The sequence below is a fragment of the Pinus tabuliformis genome, chromosome Q (genome assembly GCF_031772625.1).
Source record: "Pinus tabuliformis cultivar Carrire ecotype Pingquan chromosome Q, CPIR1, whole genome shotgun sequence".
Lineage (NCBI taxonomy): Eukaryota > Viridiplantae > Streptophyta > Pinopsida > Pinales > Pinaceae > Pinus > Pinus tabuliformis.
Genome location: NC_142296.1, coordinates 274,013,469 through 274,023,638, shown reverse-complemented (window position 1 = coordinate 274,023,638; position 10,170 = coordinate 274,013,469). Strand labels below are relative to the sequence as shown.

At 33.9% G+C, this 10,170-nt stretch overlaps 1 pseudogene; it reads left to right on the top strand.

Moving 5' to 3' along the window:
• The first annotated feature begins 8,802 nt into the window (after window positions 1-8,802).
• On the top strand, window positions 8,803-9,788 carry LOC149219267 (uncharacterized; annotated as a pseudogene).
• The last annotated feature ends 382 nt before the right edge of the window (window positions 9,789-10,170 follow it).

The following is a 10,170-nucleotide window of genomic DNA, read 5'->3' as shown; positions in this document are numbered from 1 at the left end:
TGGAAACCTCCTCTAACCAATGTGTGTAGCTCATACTCGACCTTGACCACCTTGAACTCCATGTGAAACTCTTACTCTACCTCTACCACCTTGACCCTCGCATGTAACTCCTACTCCACCTCAATACCCAAGTGCAACACATGCAACTCTTGGTCCACCTCCTTACGCTTACACCCTCCTATTTGGACAATCCTCCCCTTTGAGCCTACGCTTTCCCACTCAAATCGTGACTCCTTTTTTACAAAACCTCCCTCCACCCACTCCCCTCCCTCATACATGTATGCATTGTTTCCCTTTATAATGTGTTGGTCCTTCTTTTCCTGTGAAACACAATCCCTTTCAAATCACTTACCCCTCTTCCTCCCCTCCTAAAAATACCTTTTCCTCTTTTGTTCCCATCCCTCAATTGGCTTAAACTCTCTTGGAATGTATCCCTTTAAAATATGATCTTCCCCTAGTTGTCCCTCTCAAGCATTCAAGGAAATCAATCCTATTCAAAACAACTCCAACTCTTTTATGCGAAGTGTTTCCCTCCCTCCTATAATAGTCAATATTTCTTCTACCAAGCTTGAACCATCAACCTCAAGCCTTCTTGAAAAAAGATTCAAACTTCTTCTAGTTCCCCAACACATTCTCTTTGAGGAAATTCTACATTCCATTGAATCCATAGCTCCCTACCTCCCCTTGCATGAAGTCAAAGAAATATGCCAAGAAGTTGGAAGAGTTATATGTAGTTCCAATCCCCCCAAACCTAACCTCTCAAGGGAAGAATCCTAGCTATTTTGGACCTTAATAACAACCCCAACATCATTATTTTTAAATTCAATAAGGGAAATGCCAATGTGTTCATGAATTCAATTGACTATGATGCCAAAATCATCGACCTCCTCTCCACCTCTTCTTATAAACCGCTTTCAAGAAACCCCTTCACCTCCATTTCCAACCTTATCTCCATATTTATTAAATCCTCCCCCTTGGAATCCACCATTTAGAAAAAATGGATCCCTCATAACCCTCATACACATAGAATTTATGGGAAACCCAAGATTCATAAAAAATGATGCCCCCATAAGACCATTGTCATTTCCATTGGTGTGCCTAGCTATGTCATATCACAATTTTTTATCCATAAATTTAAGGCCCTTGACAAGAAACACCTCCTCCTTTAACAAATATTCCTCATACCTCATTCAAGAAATAAGGCATCTCCACCTTGACTATAATGACAACATGGTGAGTTTTGATGTAGTATCCTTATTTACTATTATCCCTATCCCTAGAGCCATCAAACTTATCTCTATTTTAGTAGACTTTAAGACGCTTAACATCCTTAACATCTTCCTCTCATCCACTTTCTTTACCATTAAATATATTTTCTACAAACAAAACAAAGGTATTGCTATGGGTTCCTTTTTATCCTCTATTGTTGTCAACATCTATATGAACACTTTAAAACCAAAGAATTAAATAGTTTCCATCTAAAATCAAATTTTTGGTTTAGGTTTGTGGAAGACACATTTTTAATTTGGCCCCACTGCCTCCATACCGTCAACTCTTTCCAGGGCCACCTTAACAAAATTCCCCCTTGAATCCAATTTACCATGGGAACTCAACAATCATACTCACTCTCTTTCCTACATTTTCTCATATAAGACGAATCTAATGGATCCCTCGGTCACCAAGTATGCCCTAAAAGAGGCCCATACTGATAGGTTCCTTCACACATATTCTCACCATTACCCAATCCAAAATCCACCATTCTTAACATGTTACCTACTCTATACTTTCTAAATTTAACCCTCAAGTTCCTTGAAAAGGAAAAAAAATCATCTAGCATAATACCTTCTAGTCAATGGCTACAACCTCCACAAACCAAAAATTCCTTGCTATAAATTAGCAACATTAAAGCTAAAATCAAACCCTCTTCCCACCGGTAGCCAAGGTCTCCCTTCTCCACATCTAAGGGATCACTAATCATACTTCAAAAATTCTTGTGAAAAAGGAACACCAAGACTCTATTCAAACCTAACACAACCCTTAAACAATTATTTCCATATGCTAAGGACTAGTTTGACCCAATTCTTAGTCTAAATGTTTATCAACTCCCCTACATGTGCAAGAAAACATACACACACCAAACAAGTAGATATTTTAAGCACTGTGTATAAGAACATATGAAAGAAAACCATCGTAACAGAATCTCAAAATAAGCTATTGTTGAGCATTCACAAAAATCCAAACACCTTTTAATTTTGGTAGTTTTAAAATTCTTTCATCCTCTCCCTTCTACCCTCACCACATCATCAGGAAAACCCTTAAAATAAAAAAACACCCTAAAAATTTCAATCACAGAGAAAGGTACAAGTTAAATCACTCATCAAAACTGTGTATCCACCATTTCTCCTCCATTCACAACAATTCAAACACCTGACATTAACTTCCCCCTTTATCTACTTTTATCTTCTTTTTCAATTATTACTTGTGTCCAATCCTTTACCCTTTCTTTATGTCTTCTTTTTCCATGACCTCCCCACCCTTTTATTTTCTTTCCGTCTTCATTATTTCATGTATTCATTTTTAATCCTAACTTCCTAATCACCCCCTTATCCATTCTCTCATTATTTTGCGTTATTTAACTCCATAGATTCCTTAAAATTTTGATATCTCCATCTATTTTAGATTTAACATTAATCCCTTTATTTTATAATTATAAAATAATAATATTATTATTAATATAATAATAATTTTAATATAATTAATTTCCTAAATTGAAAATCATAAAATTACAATATCAATATATCATCCTACCATGACAATCACTTTAATATAATTCCATAATTCTAATAAAATAATAATAAAAACATTTTTATTGTTTATATTTAATATCAATAATATATCAATATGAGTCAACCCCTCTTTGAGAGTAATATTGTTATAACAACGTTATTAATATTATAACAATATTATTGTAAAATTAATATAATAATGATAAAGGTATATTAACATTCAAGTAATGGATTTAATATAACTAATTAATATTAATATCATATTAATTTGTAAAATTAATATAATATTGATAAAGGTATATTAATGTTAAAGTAAAGGATTCAATATTTTCTATATTAATATTTATAATAATATCTTATTAATATAATTCTCCCTCTCTAAGAGAATAATAACAATTTAATTCCCACTTCCATTTAAATTATTTAATGTTTTTAAATTAATAATAATATTATTATCTAATGTAATTTATACTCAATAATAAAATAAAATAATTTTAATTTTAATATAATTAATATTATTGATGATGATAATGATTAATATTTACTAAAACTAATTAGGTGTATTGGACTTTAAGAAAATATATTAATTGACATTTTTTAATATTTTATCTTTATGATCAGATAGAAGGGAAATAGGCATTTCTAGATTACTATAGTTTTCCCAAATGAATAAGTCAAGTTTCATAGCATGACATATGTTTTGGAAATGATAAAGGAATAAGTCAATCCTCTTAATATGACATATTTGACAGATTCCTTCTTCTCGAGGTCTTTTGGGAATGGACTAATGTCTAGTCTGACTTTGAAGCTCACGAGATTTTAGTTCTTATATATGTAACATTCATTTTCTTCTTAGCACTAGTTAATATAGAGAAATAATTATGGTTAGTGAGAGTGGGGCTGATCACCTCCTTATAATACATTGGCTTCCTTTTCCCCTCTAGCTCCTTAAATTTGGAAGTAATGGTATTTTTTAATACTATCATTATTCTTGAAGATGATATCCTCCTTTAACCCTCAATATTTGAGCCAAGACTGGTCATCCTTGAGCCAACCTAGAGGTGGGGGTTTTGGCTGGAGTTAGAAGAAGTTTTGGGGAAGCAATTTTGGTTTCCATGATTATAAAGCTTATTCTTATACATCAGATAGCAAAACACAGCCATGCTTTCAATGGGGGAAAGGCTAGCTTCATTTAAGAGGATAAGATGAGGAGTATTACCCTTAATCTTGAGGTTGTAGGTTATAAATTTCTTTTGGATCAGCTCAATCTTCCTCCATGATTCTCTAGTTATACTCCAAATCCAAACCTCACATCCATATAAAATAACAGGGGTGATGATAGTGTCAAAGAAGAACATTTTTTACTCCAAACCTAGAGATCAGTAGTCTTGCAATCGTTTTCAAGCTCATAATAAGCTTTCCAACAACCAATAATCATTTTCTCAATGTTATAATTCTAATTGAGCTAACAATGAATGTCAATACCTAAATATTTGTATGAAGAAACCTTCTTCAAGTAATTGCTATCATAAATGAAATTTTTTTGGTTGATATTTTGAGATTTAATTATCGTGACTTCATTCTTGTCAGTATTAACTGTTATAATAGAAAATTATCTAATAATAATGTAATTTTTGGAGATTTTATTGTGTAAGTGGGAGGATTATGTCAAACGTTTTGGGTGGACACTCCACCCATCCTCATGGACCATATGAAGCCAAATGATTAGCAAAGAATGGGACACGATTATAAAGATGCAAGGGGAGGTAAAAGGTGAATGTTAGATTCAAAGAATAAGTGGGAAAAGGTGAAAGGTCAAACTACAAGATTAAGAAAGAGAGGAAATAGTTAATAATTAATGCATAATGAATAATATAATAAATAAACTATGAATCTAAAAAGAATAAAAATTACATCAAAAGAACTAATAATTAATAAGAGTTAAAGGTCAAACCAGTAGACTAGACTAAGTAATAGGGGTTAAAAACAAATTGTAAATAAAATTGATTAGTAAAATGTAAATAAAATTAATTAATGAAATAATAAATTAGAAGAGAAAGGTTGAATAAAAATAATAAAGAACAACAAAAATAATTTCTTTGAATAAACTAATAAATAATCAATAGGAAGATAAAGAGAATAAAACATATAGGTTAATAAATATGCTTGAATTTAACACAATAGAAAAATTATAAGAAAAGGGAAAGGGGGAAATTATATTTAATTAAATTAGGAAAAAGAAAAGGGGGTTGAATAAAGAAAGATACATTGTATATGAAAAAAGGCACAGGGTGGAGGGTTAGTGATTAAGGAGTTGGATGAGTAGCTTCCAAGAATTCCTTAATTTGTAGCCATGTTGCTAGTTAAAATTATTCAAGTGATTTCAATTTTGAGGGCTTCACGAATGAATTGGGTGGAATAAATGAGAGTAAGGGAAAATATTTTTGTTTGGTTGAAGCATATAACGTGCTTAGATTTATATGTGTTCAGCAAGAACATATTTTGGAAACTGATTATGATTGGTATCAACTACGTATTCTTTCAACCGGGATTTAAATGATCTACTTGTTTGGCTTATATAATAATTATTGAATGAGTAAGGAATTTTATAAAGCCCAAGGCATGGAAATGGATCCAATTGAACTTTAGGAGATCTAAATAATTGATTTAATGTCTTGTATGATTTGGAAAGAGTTTTAATGTTTATCTTGGCTAATATTTTCAATGTGTGATCGGTGGTCCCTCTGATATAGGGAAGTGAAATGATAGGTTGATAGGAAAGGGTGGTGATTTTCTTAAAGGAAGGAAATCGAGCTGTTAGGAAAGCCTTGTCGATTTTGGAAGATTAATAGCCATTGTTTTTAAGGGTTTCGAGAGGTAAGATTTTATATTTGGAAAGGAATTGAGGATCAGAGATGTGAGTAGCCATAGAAAATAGGGTCGTTAGGAAAATAAATTCTAAGCCATATGGTGATGGGATTGGTCATGGAGATACTAGTAAGTGTGAGTCCTTTTGCAGTATACTTGATGAGAAAGAGAACCATTAGGACATTATGAGATCAACACATCTAAAAATGGTAATGAAGAGTTTTCTTCTAATTCCATGATAAATCATATGTGAGGGATATATTTTTGAGGTGATTTACGAAGCCATGAAGGGTAGGAATTCCATGTGACCAAATAGCAAATGTATAATACAAAAACCATTTCCACCATTTTTTCTTTAGGGGCTAAGAATTGATGGCTTTAATTTCATAATGTTCCATGAAGAATTTAGTGGTCACAAGGGATAGAGAAGATCCCATTGTGGTTCCTTCAGTTTGTTTGTAACATGTGTCGTCAAAGGAAAATAAGTTAGAGGTAAGGTAAAGCTTGATGAGCTTGAGGGTTTCATGATCCAAAATATTGGCAATTAAATCAAGGGTTTCAAGACACATGGATTTTTGAGAAAATGGATACCACATCAAAGCTAACCTGGATGTCATTAGCATAAAGGCAAAGGTGTAAGGTTTGAAGGATAAAATGGATTGAATCCTTAAATATAAGAAGGGGAGTGTCCAACAAATAGTTGAAGCTTATTAGTAAGAAACTAAGAGAGGGCATGAGTAGGAGCTCCATTGGCACTCACAATGGGCTAGAGGGGGATGCAATTTTTATGAATTTTAGGTTTCTTGTAGATTCTAGGTGTTATAGGGTGGGATGGGATGTTGGTGAAAAGTTATCGCAGAGACCAAGGTTTTACTTCTAGGCACTAACAAACATTTTTATCTTAATCTAGCTCAATGCCAGCATTTTTTTATCTTCCACATGGAGGAAAGTCTCACTCAAAGTGTAGCCAGGACTTAGGTGTGATGATTGGACTTTAGATGGTGAAATGATGCATTTTATCAATTAAATATATATCAATAACCATTAGCCATGATAGAATGATTAAAAAACCTTTGTGTAGAGAATGAATGGAAGCATACTACACAGGAACTTGTCACAAAATTTAAAATTTTTAAACATGCACATAATCCCACATAATTACACACATTTCATCATACATTTCCCTGCAACTAGTGTCCATTTATATTATCAACAATGATTAATAAATGGCTGTGATTATTAAATAAGGCATGCCAAGTGGTTGGTACTCATTATTGATGGGACCATTACTCGTTAGGGATTTGCTATTAAGAAGGTATTTATAGAGGTAGAACACTATATAATGTTTTGTTGAGTATTCTTTTGTATTGAAGATTTATTCATCTAGAGGTTGCACCTTCAAAGAACTGTATGGAGATTCTTGTCTTTTATATTATCAATAAAAGGGTTTGTTTTTAAGGTTCAACATCCTTGTTTCCCCCATTTTATTTTTCTATAGTGGATATTTCTTTTTATATTGGTCGTAATTCACCATGTTTATTGGTTAATAACACTAACTTTCCCAACAATCTTACTCTCTGTATAAGAAATTAAAGAGCCTATATGCAAGTAAGAATTCATTACAAGTAGCCTCTTCCACAATCCATACCTCTCTTATCTAGTAGAGATTCATGAAATCCTCCTATGGTAATTGCCACCGTTTCCACATCCTCAAAAATAATAAGCACAAATCCCCTCCTGAATACAAATTGTGACACCACTTAACCAAATATAACATACATTTAGACTTAACATTTTATGATATAATTCTTCACTTAGAATTTGATGAGAACCCCCCATGAGAGCCAAACAATATACTTGCGTCTAAAAGCCAAGTGGAAGAGATAGAGAGAGAGACAAAGATAGAGGCAAAAATTGAGTCAGAAACAAATTAAGGAGGAAGCCCACAAAGAGAAAACAAAGACATAGGAAAAGCTAGAGAAGGAACAAAACCAATGTGGTTATGCAAATATTTTGTTTTGAGTGTGTAGGTACACAAAATGATTATGAAGAAGAATTAAAGTTTCTTGAAGCATGGCTTGAAAAACCATTTATTCATGATGCGTCCATAGAAGCTGCAGCTATGAATATTGAAAACATAATGGATGATATTGAAAACTAAAATAAAATTTTCATATATTGGAGCCCTGAAGAGAGAAAATTCTATTATGAACTTATGTTACAGCAAAGTGATAATCGGAAGATTGATGATGTAGAGAAAACTATAAAAGATGACATGTGGTAGCAGCCTACATATGAAAAAAAAATTGAAGACGTAAAAGACATCCATGGACAGTGTGAAATGATTTTCCATGTTTTTATGATAAACAAATATTTAACCATGGACGAACTACAACAAAAAATGAAGAAACTGAAATTTGGAACCTACGCCAAAAAGAGAAAGATGAAGCAGTTAAGAGGATACAGGATCTACAAGAAAAGGAAAAAGAAATCGAGAAAAAGAGTTAATGTCAAAGTTTAATGTCAAAGTTTAAGAGAGTTAAGTTATCAGTATTAAGAGGGAGTGTTTGGTGATATTTAGGCCGACTCACAGAATATTTAATTCATCACCGAAAACTGCCTCAGAATACCGCCTCACCACCATGACTTGTCCTGCGTCGAAGAAGTGCCACCACCATGATCTCTTCAACTTTTGAAGAGCCATCACTGCCATAAACCTTTTGAATTGAAAGGGGCAATAACGGGCTTAAGTTTTGTATTAATATAGTTGAGTTGGGTAGAAGAATGCATAGTTTAGACATAGAGTCTGAGTACTTGTATGCCGTTGTAGTTGTTGCTTTAATGTTTCAATGTTATGAGTAGTTTTTTTTTGTTAGTAGCCGAAGCTGTGTGTGACTTATGTATACTATGTTGTACTGTCATCATTCCTTTCAATTATCAATTGATAAAGTTGAATGACAGTGAAAAGTATTTGGGCGATATATATACGGTCATGCATAGTAGAAGGATCGGGTCTATTACGTTCCATTCCCTTTGTGTACAGGAACGAGCTTGGCTTGAATTTTTCCACTCCTTCCCATTTTCTCACACGGCAGCCAGAGAAAGACGAAAGAATTTCTAAGATCGGCTTATAGAGCGAAGGGAAGCAATGGATAGAGAACCAGAAGATCTACAGTTCCTCGGTATCATGGGAATTGTTGGAGAGGCCTTCAAGATCCTTCGCTCCTTCGCTAAACTTCTAGGGGCTCACCCTTACTCTCCCTCTATGTTTCGTAATTCTATGGTGCCACTTGGTCTCCAAATATCTTCCCAATGAAATCCATTGGAACGGAATGATTTATCAGGTACAGGCAGGCAAAATGACTATGAGAGAATTGACCTGGGAATGGACGAAGCTCTCCATCTTTCTAGTAGCCTATGAAGTCTTAGTTTTTTCCTTCTCATTGCTCTCCAAGGCGGCCGTGGTGTATACCATTTCTTCCATGCACACAGGAAAGGAAATTTCCTACGAGAGTGTTATGAGAATCTTTCCTGGGTTTGGTAGCGCCTTATGGTAACTTTTCTCTGATTTTTCCTAATCGACTTTGCTTATTACGTGGCCTTTGTAACAACCTTCACAATCGCCATGCGGCTAAACCATTTGAGTTGGACGGCCTTTATTTTTGGGCTGACTCTTATATTCTCGGTCTTCTCCCGCGGGTATGTGTATATAAACATGGTGTGGCACCTCGCTTGTGTCATATCCGTGTTGGAGGATAAATACGGCCTGAACGCCATGTCGAAGAGAAACGATCTCATTCTGGAAAACCAGAATATGGCCATGGTGCTCAACATTCTTTACCTCATATTCGTTGTCATTATTGGATGGTTTTTAGAGCATGATGTCCTTCAATGGCACCATCATGGTGTGGGGAGTGTAGGGAGAGGTGTGTATGGGACAGTCCTCGTTGGGTTGTTATGTTTTGTTCACTTGATATGGCTATTGGCACAGAGCGTGTTTTACTTTGTCTGTAAGTCTTACCACTGAGCATAGACAAATCCTTTTTGTTGCATCACCTCGAAGTTTATCTTGGCTACTATGAGTCTCTGAAGAGTAGAAACATTCAAATGGAGGATATACACACCTCTGTATAGTATTTTCTCACTTGTGACTTGCTTTTAATGATATTATCTCCTCCTTTTGCACTTTAATTTGTCTGAAATATTTCTTCTATAGTCTGCAACCAATATTTAATTTAGGACGTCTAGTTTTATCTATAGCTCATAGCGTGGGATTTCGAATAGCTTATCAACAATAACTATTAATATAACTCACTTCAAACTTTAGGGTGTTCTAGTGGCTGCTCACATGATATGGGTTTGAATTCTCACACACACAAAGTTATGGATTATAAAATAATTTAGTGTCAAAAATAATTACACAAGGTGTTATGGGTTGAAATCCTTGCAGGGATGAAGGTTTTGAGCAATTGTGTAATTGGACTTGATATATGTCTTTTTCAAAACAAAATTAAAC